Raw genomic sequence first — 22,214 nt, forward strand, 5'->3', positions numbered from 1 at the left:
TTAAAATGTGATACAGTAATAGCTTTAAAATGTGTCCCTTTTGCTATAATTGATAAATAAATATGGATATGCTATTATTGACTAAAATCAATAGTTCACATAAGGGTTCATGGTATGATATATTCTTCTATACAGTTTGGCAAATGGATATTCACACGGGTACAGCATCTTTGTAAACTAGCTGTTTGCTCAGAAATGAGCACTTAAGTTTCCTCTATGACTTTTCATAACTTTTCAAAAGAAACTCACTTTGCTGGAGGTGGAGCTCAGCTTTACAGTAGCTATCTAGCAAGTGTGAGACCTTGAGTTCAAAACTCAAGTACTATCAAAGAAAACTCCTTTGTTTTTATTTCTAGTATATTCCATTATGTGGATATCCCATAGTAAGTTTGTTTATCCATCTACCTATTGAAGGACATCTCAGTTGTTTCCAAGTTTGGACAATTATAAATAAAGCTGCTATTAATATTCACCCAAGCTTTTGTGTAAGATAAATATTTGGCTAATTGGGGTAAATACCAAAGGGCATAATTGCTGGATTGTGTAGTCAGATTAGGTTTAATTTTGTAAGAAACTGTCACGTTGTCTTCCAAAGTGGTTGTGCTATTTACCATTCCCACCAGCAGTGAATGAGAGTTACTGTTACTCCATATCTTAGCCAAAATTCATTGTGTTGTAGACTTGAGGTCCTAAAACTATGTACTGGTAATTCAATATCATTTTAATTTGTGATTCATTAATGACATATATGCTCTTTAGCTTCATAAGCTTATTCAACACCTGTGTATCTTCTTTGGGGAGATACTTTTGTTCAGATACTTTTCCCAATAAACAATTGTTATCTACAGTCACCAGACCACACAACAGTCAGACATTTTCAACAGAAAGTCATCTCAGGAATTTGCACCTTACACCTTTATTTAGGAAGCCACTAGAGGATGTACTCCATCCAAATGAGGGAACTAACTATGGAGGAAGCATAAAAGCTGAGAAACATGGTCCAATGAAAGAAACAGAGAAAAGGAATTCCTAGACTGACAGCAGAGCAAAACACTATGATGTCATTGAGAAAACCTAGAGCCCTAGTCTCATACCCTAAGGAGTGGGAACATAAAAAGGAAATAATACTTTTTTTAATTCCTGTTAGCCTTTTAAATGTTCTGCTTTTGGTTATGTCATTGAAAACATTCTGTGTTATTGTAGAAAATGAGTAATACACCTTATAAAGGATGGTGTACTTTCATATCTCCTACATACACCCCTCCTATATTTTAAATCATCTCTAGATTACTTACAAGACTCCATACAGTGAAAGTGCTATATAAATGGTTGTTATACTATAATGTCATGGGAATAGGGACAAGAAAAACATTGTCTAGTGTAGACAATAATATTTCATAGATTTTGGACCCACAGTTGTTTGAATCTGCAAACAAAGAATCTGCCAATATAGAAAACCAATATGTGTGCTATAATGTGATTTTTAAAAACATTGATAACAATCCATCACTTAAAAAAATCTAGAGACAGCCGGCCTGGGAAGAGCAAGTCCAGAATGGAGCTTGGAGCTGGAGGTCAGAGGCCTTTACAAGGGATTTTACAAGACAAAATAGAACTGGTAAATTATATCACAGATTTGACCATGTGGAAAATTATATAGAGATCCATTTCATGAAGTTATTAGGAGGTAAGAAGACTTGCTATGTACCAAAGAATTTTAAGCAAATGAAAAATGAATATTATGAACCCCAAGAAAAGAAACAAAAATATATAAGAAAATGCAATTATAGTATATTACTTAGTTCAATAATGACCAATATCCACCTAGTGATGGTCATGAAAACAATAAAAAATATTTAGCTAAAAATTAAAATATAATTACATCAGAAAGACTCAAGAAAGAAAATAAATTGAAACCACCTTGCACAATTACTTAAAGTAATAAGATAAAATGGGATATTAATATTAGTTTTCACTATCAAACATAAAATTCAAAAGAAGTTGCTATAGAAGAGTCAAAGGTATCTCTGTTTTGAAACAAAGACATTACAGGCAGGGTAAAAAATAAATATTGCTTTTTAATGCCATTTAGACTATGACAATTTATAACATGTAACATTTAACATGTAACATTTGCATATTTGTCCTAATAAAAATAAAAATGACTTTTAAACTTATAGCGGCCTCCATAGAGCAATATCATATTAAATAATTTTTAAATAATAGTTGGTAATATGGGGAAACATTCCAGTATATTAAGTCCAAACAGGAGAACACAAATTGATCAAAAACATTAGCAAATAATTATTAAAATAAATTTACCAGCTGGGCCCCCGTGGCTTGTACCTATACTCCTAGCTACTCAGAAGGTTGAGATCTGAAGATCACAGTTTAAAGCCAGCTGGAACAGAAAAGCTCATGAGACTCTTATCTCCAATTACACAGCAAAAAAACAGAAGTGGAGCTGTGGCTCAAGTGGTAAAGTGCTAGCCATGAGCACAAAAGCTCAGGAACAGCACCCAGGCCCTGAGTTCAAGCCCTAGGACCAAAGCAAAAACAAAAAAATAAATAAATTTAGCATGTTTAACAAATTCCAATATATGTGTCTTTGTTATCTCAAAATCTAGATGGAGATGCATGAAAATGGTTTTTAATATACTTATCATATTTATTCTATCATATTCTTATATATTAATACCAAAAAATCCATCCCTGTAAGACAAACTAATAGTGGCTTGGTATAATTGTTCATTTAATCATTTGGAAACTTGTATTAAGAGACATTTTACAACCTTATTAGGAGTTAAGGAGCCTCCACATAGTAAAATGAAAATTTATTAACTTTTAAGGAAAAGGCAAACAACAGATAAGAAAACACATCATCAATAGTCTACTACTTTGAACGAGATTTTTTTAAAACTATCCACTATGAGATGCATTGATTTCATAGGCAGAGAGATGATTGTCTAAGGCTTTTTCAGACCTTCACTCACAATGGAAATTGCTGCACTATGATCAAGCATTCCCATGGCACTGGTGTGATTATAGCAGCCTCCTATTGTAGCACCTTTCTCCTACAGACAGCACTAGCCTTGTCCAATGGGGTCAGGACTGGCCTATCTGACACACTGCTACTTTCACTCACCCTCGCGGCTCTTCCCCACCTAGCAGAAGCCCTGGGACAGGGACAGGCCACTGAGAGTAACTAACCCACAGGCTAGAGCTGTCAGTTCTCCAAACCTCTCCTGCCCTGCCCCCATCCTGGCTCACTGGGTTTTTTGTTTGGTTTTGGTTTGAGGAGTTGGTTGGGGTGCTAGAGATTAGACCCGGGGGCCTTATACCCACCCAGGGACATGTCCCCAGTTGAAACTTCTTCAGGCAGTAATGGAGTTTGAATTCGTTCCCCAGCTTGCCAGGCAAGCTCTATCACTTGACCCAAGCCCCGAATCCCTGTGTTAGGCAATTTTTTCTTTCTTTTGTGCTCCACCTGAGGCTAGAACTCTGGGCCTGGGCGCTGTCCCTGAGCTCTTCAGCTCAAAGCTAGTGCTCTACCACTTGAGCTACAGTGCCACTTCTGCTTTTCTGGTGGTTAATTGAAGATAAGAGTCTCATGGCCTTTCCTGCCCAGGCTGGCTTTGAACCATGATCCTCAGGTCTCAGCCTCCTGACTAGGTAGGATTATAGGTGTGAGCCACCAGCTCCCGGCTTTCTCCCCCCACTCCCCTCACATATATCCCTCTTAATGCTAGTGCTCTGCCTGTTTGAGCCACAGCTTCACTTCTGGCTGGTTTGATAGTTAATTGGATATAAATGTCTTATAGGCTTTCCTGCTCCAGACTGCTTTGAACTGAGATCCTCTGATCTCAGCCTCCTGAGTAGGATTACAGGTGTCAGCCACCAGTGCCCAGCAGTATGTTAGGCTCCTCTAAGAGCAGTTCTGCGAAGCTTTGGTGTCTTACCGGTATTGAGGTAAAGACAGCCAGCCTATAAATTTTCTCTCTTAGGCTCTCTCTTCTACTCTTTATTTTTCACACACACACACACACACACACACACACACACACACACACACACTACAAGAATCTAGACACAGAACTGGGGCAAAGAATAAACAATAAATGTTTGCCTTAGCTCCTCAGGAACCACACTTGCCAGCCTCAGTTTAGCCGAGGTCTCTTGTTGGGGGCTTCTTGTATCAGTAAAGAATCTAATTGGAGTCCTTACAAACCTATGGAGATACCAGGTATGTCTGAATTCCAGAAGAGAAGCCAATAAAGAGTTATTTACCTATACTTTATTATACGTGACGATGCAGTAGTAGAGCCAAGTTGAATAAATTGTCCAAAGTCACATCTCTACTTAAGTGGTAGTCCGGCTTCAGTACAAGTGTTCCCACCTAAGGCCGAGATAACTTTCTACTTCTTCCCTGTGAGTGTCAGGCCCTCCACGTGGGTCCCCTGCTGCCCTTCCATTCCCAGTCAGGACTGGAGCATACTCTCTTTCATACTGGCACCATACTTTCAAGAACATAGTGTGGTTTACTTCTCTTTCCACTAGTGATTCATTCTGGCTTCTCTCACTAGCACATGAGCTCTGTAAATACAGGACCTCAGCTAACCTTTGTGTGTGCTAGTGTGCTCACTAGCACATGGCCCACAGAAAATGTCCAGAAAGTGTCTTGGCTGAGTGGCACTGGCATTGGAGCCCCTTATGAGCAGGTGATGATTGCTGATTCATTAGGAAATGGTGGACTTTATCACAGGAAATCTCCACACAGAGGCCTTGTAACATACTGTATTAGGTTAAACTCCACAAACTGACCAATTTTTTAGAACTAAATTGTTCAAATATTGGCAATTTTACCCAACTCAATTCAACATAAGAAAAATAGCCTAACTGAAATAACCAATAAAAATTTCAAAACATTCCCCTGGAGGGTTTTGAAATCTTCCTTCCTGGATATCTTTCTTTTTCTTTTTCTTGTGCTACTCCTGGGGCTTGAACTCAGGGCCTAAGCCCTAGTTCCTTAGCTTTTTTATTCAAGGCTGGCGCTCTACGATTTGTGCCATACCTTCACTCTTGGCTTATTTGGTGATTAATTGGAGATAGAGTCTCACAGATTTTTCTGCCTGGACTGGTTTTCAGCCTGGATCCCCAGGTCTTAGTCTCCTAAGTAGGCAGGAGCTACTGGCACTAGCTTCTGTGTATCTTTCATTAATCAATCTATGCCTATTAAATTTCAATTTTCAGAATACTCAGAAAGTCCAAGGTTTATGTGATAAACCTTCAAAAATATCCCAAAGTCGGGCTGAGAATGTGGCTTAGTGGTAGAGTGCTTGCATATCTTGCACAAAGCCTGGGTTTGATTCCTTAGCACTACATAAACAGAAAAGGCCAGAAGCAGCGCTGTGGCTCAAGAGGTAGAGTGCTAGCCTTGAGCAAAAGGAAGCCAGGGACAGTCAGTGCTCAGGCCCTGAGTTCAAGCCTCAGGACTGGCAATAAAAAAAAAAAACCCTAGGGCTGGGAATATGGCCTAGTGGCAAGAATGCTTGCCTCTTATACATGAAGCCCTGGGTTCGATTCCCCAGCACCACCTATATAGAAAACAGCCAGAAGTGGTGCTGTGGCTCAAGTGGCAGAGCGCTAGCCTTGAGCAAAAAGAAGCCAGGGACAGTGCTCAGGCTCTGAGTCCAAGCCCAGGACTGGCAAAAAAAAAAAAAAAAAAAAAAAAAAACCCTCTGTGGTCTCATCAATTAGGATTTCTATGAGCAGTAATTCCCTAATGTTCTTGCATCCTGTCCTCTGTTCCCTGAATCCTTGGCATCGATTCTTTGGTTACCATCATGCCCTCTGGAAGGAATGTCAATATTGGGTCCTATTGCTCCAATAGATAAGAATGTCCTCAAACTGGCAGCCTTTTGCCTGGCTAATGCCTCTGGAACTGAAGGCAGCAGAGGTAGCTGACGATGTAATTTATCCATATTTCACCTGGAAGCAGTATCATTTTCTTTTGAGTTCTCTAGAGACCAAGCCTGGAAAAAGGCCCAAGATGCCTGTCAGCCCAAACAATGCCTATCATATTTTATTACATGGGATGAAACATAAGACTTAATGCTCCATTAGCAAAAGGTTTCATTTTTCACTCTAGGAAGGTGGTTCAACATTACAACATCTTATCTTGTTCTTTCTGATATTTTTTAATATAAACTGCCTGAAAATTCCCCACTTCCACCCCCTACACCCACTGCCCCAGGCACCTAAAGCTATATTATCAGATTTTACAGTCTGAGATAATGCGGTATTGTGAAGACTGCCAATATATATGAGGTATAATTTTTTTAAATAATAAAACTGTAGCCTGATAAAAAGAAGAAGTTTGCTCTCTAGTGGCTGACTTACAAAAGGCTCTGAATACCACACAATAAGCTCTCTTAGCAAAGGACATTTAACAGCAAATATAACAAGGTCTGAGTAATTCATTTGGTTTTATTGATTTTTTAAATTTTCCTTACACTGTAAAACTACATCATAGCAAATGTTTTGTGTGGGAGTTTTCTCATTAAAATATTTCCTATCATTAAGCTATTTCAGTTCTAAATTCTTAGAGTAGCAATTAGGTTTCTGGTGTTTTATTAGCCCATTGTACCTTCAGAACACTCTGTGGATTGGTTTAATACTATATAATTAATGTCTCTTATAGACACATTGCCCAATAGTATAATTTCATTAGAGCTTTTTAAGCCATTTTTAGTTCATTGCAGAAAGATGATATAAATACAGGGAGAAATGGTATAATTATTAAAATGGTACTAATTAATATCATTTTATTACTCCTTTCTACAGTAATTCAATTTATAAAAATGTTACTATAATATGAAAAGCAAGGAAAGTTTATTTTGCATATTCTCATTTAACCACCCACCCTCCTCTGTGGTTTACTTCTATGTTAGTCTTACACTAATCTCTCTGTCTTCCCAAGTCCATATTATTTTTGCAACATTCTCCTGTAGCTTTTGGTCAGATTACATGCAATGGAACCACAGCACTAGTCCTTGAATTCAGTGTTCACTTCTTCAAAAAGGAATGGGATTACCTAAGAAGCTTTCCACATACATGGCAAATGTACTTTAAAGGATTTGTAGATCCATACATTTTTGTTCTTACTTTACCTATGAGAAAGAAACCAAACAGCTTACAGAGGCTTATTTTTGTCAGGAGTTCATAACCACAGTAGAAGTTAAGTATTGGAGAATGCAAAGAGGGACTTAGAGGGTGGGGGTGTGGGCATAAAGGGCAATGTGAGCGGTCCTTAAGATAGGCATTAATGTGATCTTATTTGCATTTCTCAAGAGTATTCTGGCTACTATGAGTGCAGAAAGTAGTTCAGTGATGATGAGAGCAGAAATAGGGAAATATCATTGGGAGCAGACGGTTAGTAAAAGATAACTATACAGACAAGGGGATCTCAGTGAGTTGTCACATGAATTTCCAATTATTTCCAGGATAGAGTTCAATGGTAATGGGCTAGAGATGTGGTCAGCTTAGGCTCAGCTTCAGGGTGGAAGGTAACATTGCTTTTCAGGAGTAGGCAATTAAGGAATCTCAAGTAAATGGGGAGAGAGGCCTAATGAGGAGGTGAGGGGCAAAGGGAATGTTCAGGCTGATTGTGATGTCCATTCAAGAGGAGATGTAGGGTGATCTCTGTCAAGTGGAGCTATCCATACCCCCAATTTTCTTCCTGTTAGAAATCTGGAATTTCAAAAGAGAGATCAAGACTAGTACTTTATCCTTAGAAGTCCTCAGAATACAAATGGGACTTGAAGGATATTCCAAAGGGAGAAAATGGATGGAGAAGTGAAGAGGCTGGGGCCTAGCTCTGAGGCATTTGCAATCAAGAAGGCAGCAAGGGCAGCCAAGAAAACTGAGCACAAGTGGCCAGTAGAGAGAGGAAGGGTTGAAGGCAAAGGACGCAACAGAACAGCTTCACTCGACTGCAGAACCATCAGGTGAAAGACAAACACAGAAGTGACATTAAACGTGGCCAGGCAGAAGTCACCGTTGACTGTGGCAGGAGCCCCCGCAGCAGATAGGGAATAGAAGCCCCGATTCTTGCAAGAATCCAAGATAAAGGCCTCAAAAATTCATTCATGGTGCAAATTTGCAAGACAGGAATAAAAAGCAATAGTACGAGGAGTCTGGAGACATTCTCTGCTGTCTATGTTGATAGTTCAATTAGACTTGAATCTTTTTCTGGAGTCATATTCTTAGAACTCTTTTATAATCAACTTGGACATCAAAGAGGATTCGTAGATGCAAAAATTGAGTTGTATACTTTCACAAAGCAAATTGGCTTTGCCACAGTTGACATAATGAAGTAAGAAGAAGCTGAGGCAGAGCAGAAAACAGCTAGCGAAGGAGAAATGTGGCCTAGAGAATGTAAGATACAAATATGAAAAATAACCAGACTGAAATAGCTGATAAGACTTGTAAAACATTCCCTTGGAGGGTTTTGAATATCCTTCTTTATTTTTTATTTTTCTTGTGCTGGTACTGAGGCTTGAACTCAGGGCCTGGATTCTGTCCCTGAGCTTTTTTGCTCGAAGTTAGCACTCTACCACTTGAGCCATAGCTCCACTTCTAGCTTTTTGATGGTTAATTGAAGATAAAATTCTTACAGACTTTCTTGCCCAAGCTGGCTTCAAACTGCAATCCTCAGCTCTCAGCCTCCTGAGAAGCTAGGATTATAAGTGTGAGCCGCCCATCATATGGCTTATTTGATACTTTTAAATCTTAAATGAGTATATTTTGAAAATGTAGGCTCGAGTAATCTGAGGGAACAAAGACCAGCTGATTCTCCTCTTTCCCACTCTTGTGATAGATCTTTGTTGCACTCACTTTCAGTTGTATGCAATTTAATGCCTCAGTAATGATACGATGTTGAAAACTCCAGGCCTTCCTATTATCTTGTGTGAACTCACAGATTGTGCAGGCAGGCGCTCAGAAACCCCACTAAGCCCTTATCAACTGCACAGGACATTTGGGTGAAAAGCCAGACGTGCCCTTCCATCATGAACAACACATCATCCTCTACCACCTTAGCCTCCCCACACCAGGGCCTCCAGCCATCTTTCCCTGATTTCTCCTTTCTTTTGCTGCTCTATGAACACTAGTTATTTCATTTTGTTAATAAAATGCAGAGAACTCTAAAAATCAGTGGGATAGGGGTTATGCACTTGAGCTCCCCGCACTGATGAAACCCACACAAGGCCAGTGAAGGCCAAGGGTGCTCCCCTCTGCACAGAGGCAGAGGATGGTGGCAGAAAACACTTAAAAGGCAGGAGGTCAGGTTCAGTTCATTAGCAATGATATCTGGAGAAAAAATAATGATTGAGGAAATTCCATTAACATTATTTTGTAACTTATCTCTAATGCAGTTAAGATGGGGAAGATTAAGAATTGTACTATCTAGTGACAACTGCCTAGTAGAGATAGAAAATCCAACTTTTTCCATTCCACTGAACTCCCATCCCTGAGGCAACTAGATAGTAGTACTCTTATCTAAGTGCTTGAGAACTCTTCCACGTTTTAAATTAAATTTTAAGAAGGTGAACAAGAATGTTATGTTACTGGGTCCTTCTGAGGATCCAGGTAAGTCTAGTAAGTCTCCCATCCAGCCCTGAAAGGTCAAACGTTAAAATAAAAGAAGCTTTGAGGGGCTTCCACTAGTTACCTCATTTGGCAGATACTCTGATAAAATAGGGAGAAAAAAGAGGGCAGTCTAGAGGTTAGATGCTACTTTACAGAAGACTTGTGGTAAACATCTAATTTCCCTCAATATTTACCCACTTTGGTTTTGATGGTTTTGGATGTTTGCATTTCCAAAGAACATTAAGGAAATGGAGACCTGAAAGTAAGGAACTCCAGAAAAGGTAAAGCAAAATGGATTTCACAGATCACTTAAAATTCTGACTACTTCCAAAGGAGAATAATCCAGTTAAATAGCTGGGCTTGAAAGCAGAACCCAAACAGCAGGGAAGACCCCATTGTGTTCTGTGCATATGCAGAATTTTTGTATAGCCTCCAAATTATGATAGATCTTCAAGTAGTATTCCTGATTCTATGTATTGTCCCACCATAAAGAAGATAGATTAAGTATGGGCTAGACACAAGATGTGGGGGATATGAAGAAAAGGGGGGAAAACATATTCTTTGATATATTTTCCTTACTGCAACCGTTGCCTTAGCAACTACTTCCTATCCATACACTGCACGTATTTTCCCTATTTATTGTTCTCACAAAGCACACAATATCACACAGGAGAATGAGAGCCTTGAAGCATAGTCTGAAGGACACTCAAAGTTCTAAATAATAGGGAAGAGATTAACTGTCCCAAGAGCCAGGGACTGAAGTTTCTCTCACAGAGAAAACACATCGACTCTGTTCATAGTATCACTGTCCATGCCACCTAGGGAGTGAGCCTCTTTTACGAATGCCCTTGGATTTCAGAGAAGATCATGAGTGTTTCTCCCTCTATCAGGCAAGACAAAAATTCATCCTTCATGGGCCAGAGATGGAGCAGGCAGTGTACTGACCCAGTGTAACAAACACTGAGGAAGCAGAGTCACTTGCCAAAATAACATAGCCACTTTCTGCCTCAACTTTCTGTCAATATGAGAAACAGAATTCACAACATGTGGGCTCATGGCTGAGAGCCAAAGACTCAGGCTATCTTGGAATAAAACAAGTCCTTGAGGTCTTTCAAGTTTAACTTATTCTGAATTGCTGAATTGCAGAAATCTCCGTATCATCATAGGCTTGAGCAATCATGACTCCTTGTTTGACTCACCAATAACATACATGCAAAGCTTGCTGTGCCTGTAGAGCAATGAAGTCTAAGGGTAGTTCTGACCTCACTGGAACAGATGTAGTCACAATATTGGTTAGCTCCAAGTAACTCTCATGGTAGCAGGACCATACTCCAAACATTTCTCTTAGAGCTCCAGAAGCTATTCAGCTCATTTTTCCCTTGGCTCTTTCACTTCCCTCTCCCTTTGTTGGCCATATTAACATACCAAAGATACATCCTCTAGAGGAAAGATGAAAAGATTTGTACAGACCAGCAGCAACCAAGAGACAACCAAGAGTAGGACCCAGTCTTGGGTGTGATAGCATGACTAACAGATGAAGAAGAGGATGAGGACAACAACGAGGACAAGGACAAGGAAGAGGAGGAAGAAAAAGGGCAGCTAGAGGTTAGATACTACTTTGTAGAATAACAAGATTCACATCTTCTCCTTAGTCCTTAAGATTTCCAATAAACATCTAATTTCCCTCAATATTTCCCCACTTTGGTTTCAATGGTTTTGGATATTTGCATTTCCAAAGGACATTAAGGAAAAGTAGACATGAGGGTAAGGAACTAGGCAAAGTGGTTCATATCTGTAATTCTAATTACTCATGAGGAGAAGGAGAAGGAGGAGAGAGAAAGAAGGAGAATGGGGATAATTTTGTACTACAATTTGGTAGAAATGGAAAATTTTACTTTTTCATTGCTGAAAACCAAAGTTATTTTAAACAACTAGGTCAGGCTGTAGTTATCAATTTGGAATTACCATTCTCCCCCAATAAGATATTAAATTCCTTCAAGATAATTAGAAGTTTCCAAATATACATGTACACATAAAATCTCTTTTTATTTGTTGTAATAGTGGCATTTTCTTTACTATAAATGCTTTGATTGGAAGTATTTCTGCACAATGATACCTACCAGGCTCTCAAATATCCACTCCTAGTATGTTGTCTCAGATCTATGAGCCTCATCCTTTTCCATGCTTCACCATTCATACCCATGCACTACACCATTCAACACACATGCACGCATGCATGCACACACGCACATACACACACACACTCACACACACATTACCATTCTGTTTCAACCTTTGGAATTTTTTCTCCTAAATCCAGGAGATACATTCGATGGCAAATAGGAAAAGCTCACATATTTAAAAATAAGTGTAATTGAAATTCCTCTATATTGAAATTTTTCCTTTGTGTTTCTGAGCCTGGAAATGTATACACTTTATCAGTACACCTGACCTCTAGCAATACAGAATATACTGTATGATAAGACAAAAATAAGAGTAGTTTTAGTATCCTAAGAAGGCTTTTGGTTCTTTTCTTTTGTCTCTCTCTCACACACACACACAACTCTGAAATGAAGTGCTATTCATAATACTGTTGTTTGGTTTAGGCATATTTATTATACAATTTCTACTTGTATGTTCAAAATTTGATGCTGAGTCTCAGAAACCAGCTGAGAAGCCAGATAAATTTTTTCAAATGTGGTCATGAGAATAGTTCTTTACTGCAAAATCATTGAAAATGTGCCCATAAGAAATTATGGAGTGAACTGAGCAAAGTGGATCATGTCTGTAATCCTAACTACTCAAAAGATTACGATCAGGAGGATTGTGGTGGTTCAAGGCAAGCCCCAGCAAAAAGTCTGTGAGACTCTATCTCAACTAGAGGAAAGTTTGGTGCAGTGGTGTTCGCCTGTTGTCCCTACTATATGGGAAGTGTAAATAGGAGAATCGCTATCCAACCTGGCCTTGGCAAAAGGAAAGAGAATGAAGATAATTGAGAAATCATGACAAACAAACAGGGCTGAGAGCATGGCTCCTGTTGTGGAGCACCTGCCTAGCAAGTGTGAACCCTAGTACTGGAAAATAAGTAGAATAAACAAATAAAAAATGAATATGTGAGGTCACAACAGTTATCTATAGAACAGTACCTTTTAGTTATATAATATGATTTGAATGTGTCCCCAAGGCCTATATGCTGAGAATCCAATCTTGGGAACTGGGGCCTAAGGGGAGGTGTTCAGGGCATGAGGGCAGGTGAGGAGAGTCATTAACTACCATGACGAATGCTGATTAGTAAAAGACTTGATTGTGTTCTCTTTGGGACACATACATTCTTTGCTACATTATGGTGCATCAGCAAGAAGGCCTTCACCAGAAGTTAGGGCCTCCATCTTAGAATTCCCAGACTCCCACACTGTGAGTCCTAGGATTTCTGATACAGCAGCACAAATGGCCCGAGTCATCTAGAGTACTTTTGAAAATACTTGCTCATATCATTAACAGCTAATACTTACTGAATATTTACTATCTTTTTCATACATTGTTTTAGGTGATTTGCATGCTAAAGCATTCGTTCCCTGTATAAGCCTTGGTTCCCTAGCTATAAGTCGGAAATTATCTCACTTAAGTCTTTATCCATTTGAAAGGAAAAAATTAAACCTACAGTTCTGCCTCTTGCTATTTTATATCCTTTAGGAGTAAAGAAACTTTGGGGATTCACTTACTGTCCTGTGAAACAGTAGGCTAAAAAAAATAAAAATAAAACACGTGTGCTTTATCTATTTTTCCTCTTACTGAAAATTCTGATTGACCATTAGTAGTGACTCAAGGGCATCTATGCTTATATCTGTGTGCAGAGAGAGAAACAGAGGAAAGGCAAGAATACCACACCCTTACAGAGATAGCTGACCACTTGTAATTGGAATTTACAATGATAATTTTATAATAAATTATACTTACTTTATCCTAAATTGTACACATTTATTCTGAAATTAAAATAAATATTTGACATAATTGTGTTAAGAGTATCATTCATTTTAACGGAATATACCAAAAGAAAATAAAGTATACTCCCAACGACTTGAAAAGTTGGTGCTACTGACTTAATTCATCCGAGTAAAATTGCTTAAATAGCTTAATTAAATAAGTTTCTCAAGTTGGAGAAGTACAAGATCATATCTTATTTATCTGTGTATCTCCTGTAAAAAATAGTATCACATTATAACTTAGAAGAAGGAGTAGGTCGCTCCTGGATCTGAGATCTGAGAATTTAAGTTCAAAGAAGCACAGGCAGGAAAGTTCTTTTCTTCAATTAACCAGGAAAAATAATCCAGAAGTAGAGGTCTGACTCAAATGGTATAGGACCAGCCTTGAATGAAAAAAAAAAAAACAAGGAACAGCATTCAGGTTCTGAGTTCAAGCCCCCATATTGGTACTAAACAAGCAAATAAATAAATAAGAAAAACCATGACGAAACTGGAAATTTCGATGGAAAATTAGAATTCCTAAACTCTAGATCTTGTCTCTCTGGGCATCTCTGTATAGAATCTCTGATTCTATGTCATCTAGTAACACTACAACATCCTCAAAGATAAAAACTTTATCTGAGTTAAAATGAGTCTGTAGTAATTCATTTTAAATGAACAGTAGAAGAAGCTATGATCCTAGTTGGTAACCAATGCTATTGCTTGAATTCTAACCTAGTCAATATGAAATTTATAACAGGCATTTAGAATGTGTTCAGGCATTTTGGAAAGAACTCAACCCTCAACTGGCACTCACAGATAAATGTCCCAAGACACAGTTTCTCATCAATCTGCTTCTCTCCCTCACCTGTAAGCCTTCAGCGAGATATATAACCTCCATTTTACTAAAATTTGGTTAGCAAATAGACAAGCCAAAATTAATCACAAGACTGACAAATTCCATGAGGCCAACTTCTTTCTACTGTATTTCTCTACTCTGCATTCCTATGTAAACATATAAACTAAGGGAAAACAGGTCTTCACGGGGAATTCTGTCCATCCTTATACCACCAGTTCTGGCACAGCAATGAATAAAAATCATGGTTTAAAAATACACAGCTTGGGGCAGGGAATATGGCCTAGTGGCAAGAGTACTTGCCTCATATACATGAAGCCCTAGGTTCAATTTCCTAGCACCACATATACAGAAAATGGCCAGTAGGGGCGCTGTGGCTCAAGTGGCAGAGTGCTAGCCTTGAGCAAAAAGAAGCCAGGGACAGTGCTTAGGCCCTGAGTCCAAGGCCCAGGACTGGCAAAAAAAAAAAAAAAAAAAGAATGGTGTTCTAGACTTGGAATATGGCTTAGTAATAGAGTGTTTGCCTAGCATGCATGAAGTCCTGGGTTTGATTCCGAGAAGTAGCACTGTGACTCAAGTGGTAGAATGTTAGCCTTGAGCAAAAGAAGCTAAGGGACAGTGGACAAGCTCTGCATTCAATCCCCAGGACTGGCAAATAAAGAAAAAGAATGGTGCTCTACAATTTGAGCCACAGCTTCTCTTTGGACTTTTGGCTGGTTACTTGGAGATAAGACTCTCACAGACTTAGCGACACTGCTTGACTCATCTAACCCAGTCCTGCATCTGTAAAATATCTTCCGTCAAGCCTCTGGACTGGAAAGAAAGAAAGAAAGAAAGAAAGAAAGAAAGAAAGAAAGAAAGAAAGAAAGAAGAAGAAAGAAAGAAAGAAAGAAAGAAAGAAAGAAAGAAAGAAAGAAAGAAAGAAAGAAAAAAAGAAAGAAAGAAAGAAAGAAAGAAAGAAAGAAAGAAAGAAGACACCATACAAAAAAATACACAGCTTATTATAAGCATTCCTGCACAATGTCTGATGCTCAGAGAAGCTAGAGAGGTCTCATCTTCTAACCCACTTTGTCTACAAATGACATCTTTTCTCTGCAAACTGTGGGAAAGTTTGGGAAGCCTGGCATAGCTTGTTAATGTGAACAGGGCCAAATTAAGCGCTGATCACCAGAAGAGTGATCTCCAAAATGGGGAAAAGAGGGATTTTCACCATGCAAGTTTTGGAAGTCATAGGCCTGGCCACTGTTAAGTGGAAAGCAAGAGACCTAATGAACACCATGATAATGGGTAACCTGAATCAAGAATGGAGAGAGAATTTTTTGTCAAGGGACAGAAAGAAGAAACTCCATTCCAAAATAAGAGAAAGAGAATAGATTGTTGATTGGAGCTGTGGATGGGATTGAGAGAGATAAATGAGGTATGATGTGAAATCTGAAGGACAACTCCAATTGCTTTTGCCTAAGTAGGAAAGAAAATCACCTGTCTTAGCAGAAGATCTGATCCTTGTGTATCATGTCCTGTTTATGATAGCAGTTGCCATTTTTCATATACATGTGAGGTAATAATCATTTTCACATGCACATATAATCTCAATTTTTTTGTTGTCAGTTATGGGACTTGAACTCAGAGCCTTGCACTCTTGCTTGGCTTTTGTACTCAAGTGTGAAGTACTACCCCTTGAGCCACACCTCCACTTTCAGCTTTTTGGTGGCTAATTGAAGATAAGAGTCTCATGAACTGGGGGCTGAGGATATGGCCTAGTGGCAAGAGTGCTTGCCTCATATACATGAGGCCCTGGGTTCAATTCCTCAGCACCACATATACAGAAAATGGCCAGAGGCGGCGCTGTGGCTCAAGTGGCAGAGTGCTAGCCTTGAGCAAAAAGAAGCCAGGGACAGTGCTCAGGCCCTGAGTCCAAGCCCCAGGACTGGCAAAAAAAAAACAAAAAACCAAACAAGAGTCTCATGAACTTTTCTGCCCAATCTGGCTTTGAAACTCGATCCTTAAATCTTGACCTCTGAGTAGCTAGGATTATAGGCATAAACCATCGACACCCAGTATAACCTCATTCTTATTCAACTCTCTGACATACATATTATTGTCACCACTCATACATCAAGAATATGAATCTCACAGAGGTTAAATAACTTTCCTACTGCATTAACTCCAGTGAAGAGAGATCAGGACTCAATCTCAAGATGCCTGACTCTAGCTCACCCCCTTCCCATCATGCTTTATTGTCTTGGCCCACATTAGCTCTTTCTGGTCTTTCTTAACAAACAGCTTCAAACATCTTTCTAACTCCTAAAGCTCAGTTATAGCTTCACCAATTAATGGTGGCAGAGTGCTTTGAAAATGCTAGGATGGCTCTCTGAACACCAGGAAATCTGTTGGGGCTTTGAGGTCCTGGATGAAAGGCTCCATAGAGTTTCACTTTCCCACAGTAGCCACAAAGCCGGATTTCATGAAGAGCAGGGAACCTGTTCTTGGGAGAAGCCTCCAGAATCTGGCTGATGGGTAGGAGCAAAGCACTTCACAATGGAGCAATCACCTACAAACCCTCTTAGTTACCGAGGAGAAATGCACCCAAAGTCCCAAAGACTTTCAGTGGCCTTAAAAAAAAAAAAAAAAAAAAAAAGATATGGCAGGGCACCTGTAAGTTTTGTTACTCTGAAGATCTGAGGATCATTGTTCAAAGCCAGGGCAGGAAAGTCCATGAGACTCTTATCCGCAACAAACTACAAGAAAAAAAAAGCCACAAGTGGAGCTGTGGCTCAAGTGGCAGTGCTGTAGTCTTGAGTAATAAAGTTCAAGAACAGTGCCCAGGCCCTGCATTCAAACCCAAGGATGAACAGTATATGAAAGCTTGCTAATTTGGGAGAACAATGAATCACCTTAGAATGTGTGTGGGGTGGGGGGTGTACATGCATGCATGCATGGGTGCTCATGTGCCTCTTTAGAGGATTGAGCTCAGGCCCTCACTCTCGCTCAGCTTATATCCACTATGGCTAGCACTCTATCATTTGAGGCACACCTATTTCCACTTCCAGCTTTTTGTTGGTTAGTTGCAAATAAGAGTCTCAAGGATTTGCCTACCTGAGCTGGTTTCAAAGAACCAGATGAAGATCAGATCTCAGCCTTCTGAGTAGCTAGAGTTATAAGAATGAACCACTAGCACCTGGCTTTCTCAAAGGGATGTGAACAGCATATATTGAGTTTCTAGTATGAGGGAGGAAAGAAAAAACAAAATTCTTCTAATAAATGTTGATGAATAATTAAACATATCTAATACTGCCTAGCCCATTGAGCCACTAGTATGTTGTAGAGTTATAATTTGACTGAAAACCTGAGAAAGCCATCTGGAAGAAAGATTGCTTGATATAGTAATCTTTTTTCTCTTGTCCTTGTTAGCCCTGAGACAAACCCAACCAAGAGTGCACCTGAAGAGTCAGATGGACTGAACAGAGGATAGCCATGGGTATTGGAGATAAGTAGGGGAGTGGTTCTAGAAGGGGGAAGTTGGGAAAGCATGAACAGCAAAGGAATTGCTTATTCCAACCTTATCTTGTTATTTGATTTACTTTTATTTTTACTTTTTTTTTTCAAATAGAGTGACTTTTGCCCTAGGTCAGCCTCAGACATGTCTCCCATGTCTACCCAGGCCTCCCATGTAACTGAAATTACAGGTGTCTGCATCATGTAGGTTTTATTGAAATGGGATCATTCTAAACCTTTTACCTGAATTGGCCTTGAACTGAACAGGTTCATTTTCTACTTTCTGAGTACCTGAGATAGAAGGTGTATGCCACTATGCCCCATCTTGTCACTTTTCATCTTGAGTGCATGTTTAGAGTAAGGTACAAGTCATTGTGATATGCTTTTTCCATCTCGATCTCTCCTCTTTACTCTTCCTCTACATTATCACCTTCCCAAGCTCAAAAATATGTATCAGTTAGTGTTCACTGTGTAATAACCATTACAAATTTTAGTGGTTCAAAATAACAGCCCCAAGTTCTGTGAACTTGTCAACAATTGGAGTCACATTCAACTGAGATATCTTTCTGCTCTGAGCTGACCCATCAAGCAGACACATCAACAATGAGACCTTTATTCAAGTGGATTCTCAGGGCTCCAAAACAAAAAGCAGAAGTGAGCAAAGACCCCTGAGACCTAACCTCAAAACTACCCTAAGTCTCTTCCCTTGTATTCTACTGGCCAAAACAAATCAAATCACTAGTGCTGCCACATCAAGGGCAGGAAATCAGATGCCCTCTTTTCATGGAATTATATTGCAAAGGATTAAACATTTAAAGGGAAGAAACAATCATGGCACTTAAAAAAAAAAAAACTAACTTCTGGTTTGGGAAGGAGGAGAGAATCACCATCCCTGAACCTTTCTTTTCACCCTACTCTGTTCCCCACCTGCCAGCTCTCATTGACTCCACAACTCACCTCAATCAATAAATTTGTACTCCTGAGAAGGCGTCAGATTTTAGATAACCACCTCTCTCTGTTTAGCATTTTTGAATGTCAAATATCTTGCTGAGACAAGACAAATCACATTAGAAAAACAACAGACTTCCAGAGCCTCAGAAATCTAGTTTGTATTATTTTTTCTAAATTAACAATACAGTTTTTGTAGAGTCTAAAACCCAAAGCACTCTAATATTCTTGGCACAGCATTTGTTCTCAATAGCTTCAAGCTTACTTTTCAATCCTTTGTAATCCTGCTGGAAATCATTAAACAGTGACTCATGGAAGCTCTCTGATGGCCTCCAATAATGATTTTACCATCCACACCAGCAATGTTTTAAAGTTCCACTGAACAACTGTAGTCCATTGCTGAGATTGCTTCTTGGGAGAGCATCAATTTTTTTCCATACTGTGTGTCCTCCAGGCATCTGAAGGTCACTGAGTCCCTGTGACTCACAGCTTTGTGGGGTCCAGCTGCAACTGTCTGATAACCAAGGTGTCTCCTGAAAAATATTTAATGTTGCTATTTCTGCCCTTGCTTACATCCTGGATTTTGTTCTGAGCTATCCCTAGCATCTCCTGTTATGAATCTATGCTTGCAAAACTTCAACAAAGGAAACCATGTTTAGCTAAAAACTGAAGCTTTTGTTGGAGAATTGGGCTGTTTAACTCCTAGGTCTGAATGTTTATCAGAATAATAAACACTGTTCAAAAAAATGCAGCTGGGCACTTGTGGCTCATGCCTGTAATCCTAGTTAGTCAGGAGGCTGAGATCTGAGGGTTGCGATTCAGAGCCAGCCCAGGCAGGAAAGTCCTTGAGACTCTTATCTCCAATTAACCACTAGAAAACTGGAAGTGGTGCTGTGGCTCAAGTGGTAGAATGCTAGCCTTTAGCTGAAGAGCTCATGGACAGTGCTCAGGCCCAGAGTTCAAGCCTCGTGATGTACCAAAAAAAAAAAAAAAAAAAAAAAAAACACAAAAAATGCACTGCATTGAACCTAAATATTAGTAAAAAACCATCACTTGAAAAGATTTCTTCCATGGATCTTCACTTCTTCCCAACTATAACCATCTTTCTTCTTGCCCCAGAAAAAGAAGCAGACACCATCTTCCTCCCCAACACCCATCTCACTATGCCTGTCCATCACCCTTCTACCCTGCTAATTTCCTCTCTTCTCTGTATTGCAATCTCTCCTCCCTTGGACCCATGCCCGTAGCCTACAGAAATGGTCAAGAGTTCCTAGTCCCATGCTAAAATTTCAACCAATTTGCTGTCCCTTATCAGCTGCCTATATACCTTTTACACCTCCACTTCTTCACTATCTCACTGTACCTAAGCCCGTGGGAATTTGTCTCCAGCCCTCCTCTAAGTAATTGTGTGAACTAAGGACCAATCAAATGGTCTTCCTCAAGCCCTGTCCTTCCTCCATTTCCATAGCACTGGTCACTCTAGATAGCTGCTTAACCTCTCTTTGGCTTCTCAGGCCTTCTTAGTAACTTCTCCTAATTCTCCTCCTCTTCTCTTCACTCTTTTCTTCATTCTTCCAAAGCTTCATGTTCCTCCATGTCATCCTTAAATCTTAGCCCTCTTTTCTCATTCTACTCCCTAAGCAAGGTTCCTTTTTCCTACCCACTTTCGTTTCAGATTTCCCAAAGGCTCTTTAACTCAACATTTCCCAAGACAACTTTCCTTTCCTCCAGCTCAAGCTTTCTCTCACAACTTATTCATTTTTCTATATTCCTCATCTAAGTTAACTAAAAAACACCCTTGATTTTCTCCCTAGTTCTCATTTCTCTTCTTTTATAGGAATGGATGGGTATCCAGCTTTAGGCTATATTTCCCAGACTCCCTGGCAACTGGATATGCTCATATGATTAGATTGTGGCTAATAGGATGTAAAATATTGATTTTTTTTCTTTTTTTGTCACTGTGAACATTTGAACACAAGATTTTTCATTTGGTAGGCTGGCACTGTATCACTTGAGCCACGCCTTAAGCTTAGACCCTGATTTTATTTGGGATGGTAAGGTATTCAACTAAAAAACCAATGTCCCAGTATCTCTAGCCTTCAGGAGCCCAAGGACTGGGCAATGGAATAAAATGGAAGAATCATTGAGACTTCTGGGAATCTACTTTCATAGAACTATCACTCCAGCCACCAGTGGCCCATGCCTGTAATCCTAGCTACTCTCAAGGCTGAGATCTGAGGATTACAACTCAAAGCCAGTCTGAGCAGGAAAGAACTATCTCAGCAGGACAGAATCTTTTTTTGTCCCCTATCTTTCCTCTATGCCTCCCATGAATTTTACATACAGTGTTCAGCCCCTAGCAGTCACTTTAGATTGTAAGGTGATCCTGAGGTTGAAAATCATTAGAAGAGTGGAGCAGAAAGTTACAAAAGTCTGTCTTCCTGATGTCTGTAGAGCTTGGCCTCCTCAGTTAAAGTTTGGGTTCCATTTACATGAGAGAAAAATAAAATTTGAAAAGTATGAAAGTTTTACATAGGCTAGGAATCCCTAATTCAAATATCATAATGCTCCCAAAATTTTTGAGAGCCAGCATAATGCCATAAGTAGAAAATTCCACATCATGAATTGCCACAACATGAAATTTTGTTTCACGCACAAAATAATTTTATTATAAATTTACCTTTAGGATGCATATGTGTATGTATACATATGAAACATATATATATGTGAAACATAAATTTCATATATATTTGTGGATATCACCCCCAGATACATCATTAAATATTTCCAAATTTCAAATATCCAAATATTTTGGAGAAGGGATATTCAACCTATATACAAAATATAATGCCAATATTTGATGATAAATAAAATGATTTTACTTACCCAAAAAATAAAGGCAAGTTTAACTAGTCTAACTGAGGGTTCCTAAAATTGAAAAAAAAAAAAAAAAAGGGTTGATCCTTCTGTGGTTATGACTAAGTCTGAAGGTATTTTTCAGATGCAGACAGTCAGCTTTCCCAGTCTGGCTTATCCACCTTGGTAGATACAAAGAACTTTAAAATGTTCACTTATACATATTTCAGAGTATGTTTGTACATTGTCCACTCTAAAAGAATGGGCCTTGGAAAATAATAAGAAATATCAAATAAATGAACACTGCTTTCAAGACATATGTGTCAATAAGTCATTTGATCCTAAAGTTCCTGTTAGAAATTGGCTTCCTCACATTTCCTAGAGGACTTAGTCTTCTTTACTGCAACTCTAAAGTGAAACTTTCTGTAAGAAGTTCAGAGAATCCTCAG

Source organism: Perognathus longimembris, chromosome 9 (assembly GCF_023159225.1).
Source record: "Perognathus longimembris pacificus isolate PPM17 chromosome 9, ASM2315922v1, whole genome shotgun sequence".
Classification (NCBI taxonomy): domain Eukaryota; kingdom Metazoa; phylum Chordata; class Mammalia; order Rodentia; family Heteromyidae; genus Perognathus; species Perognathus longimembris.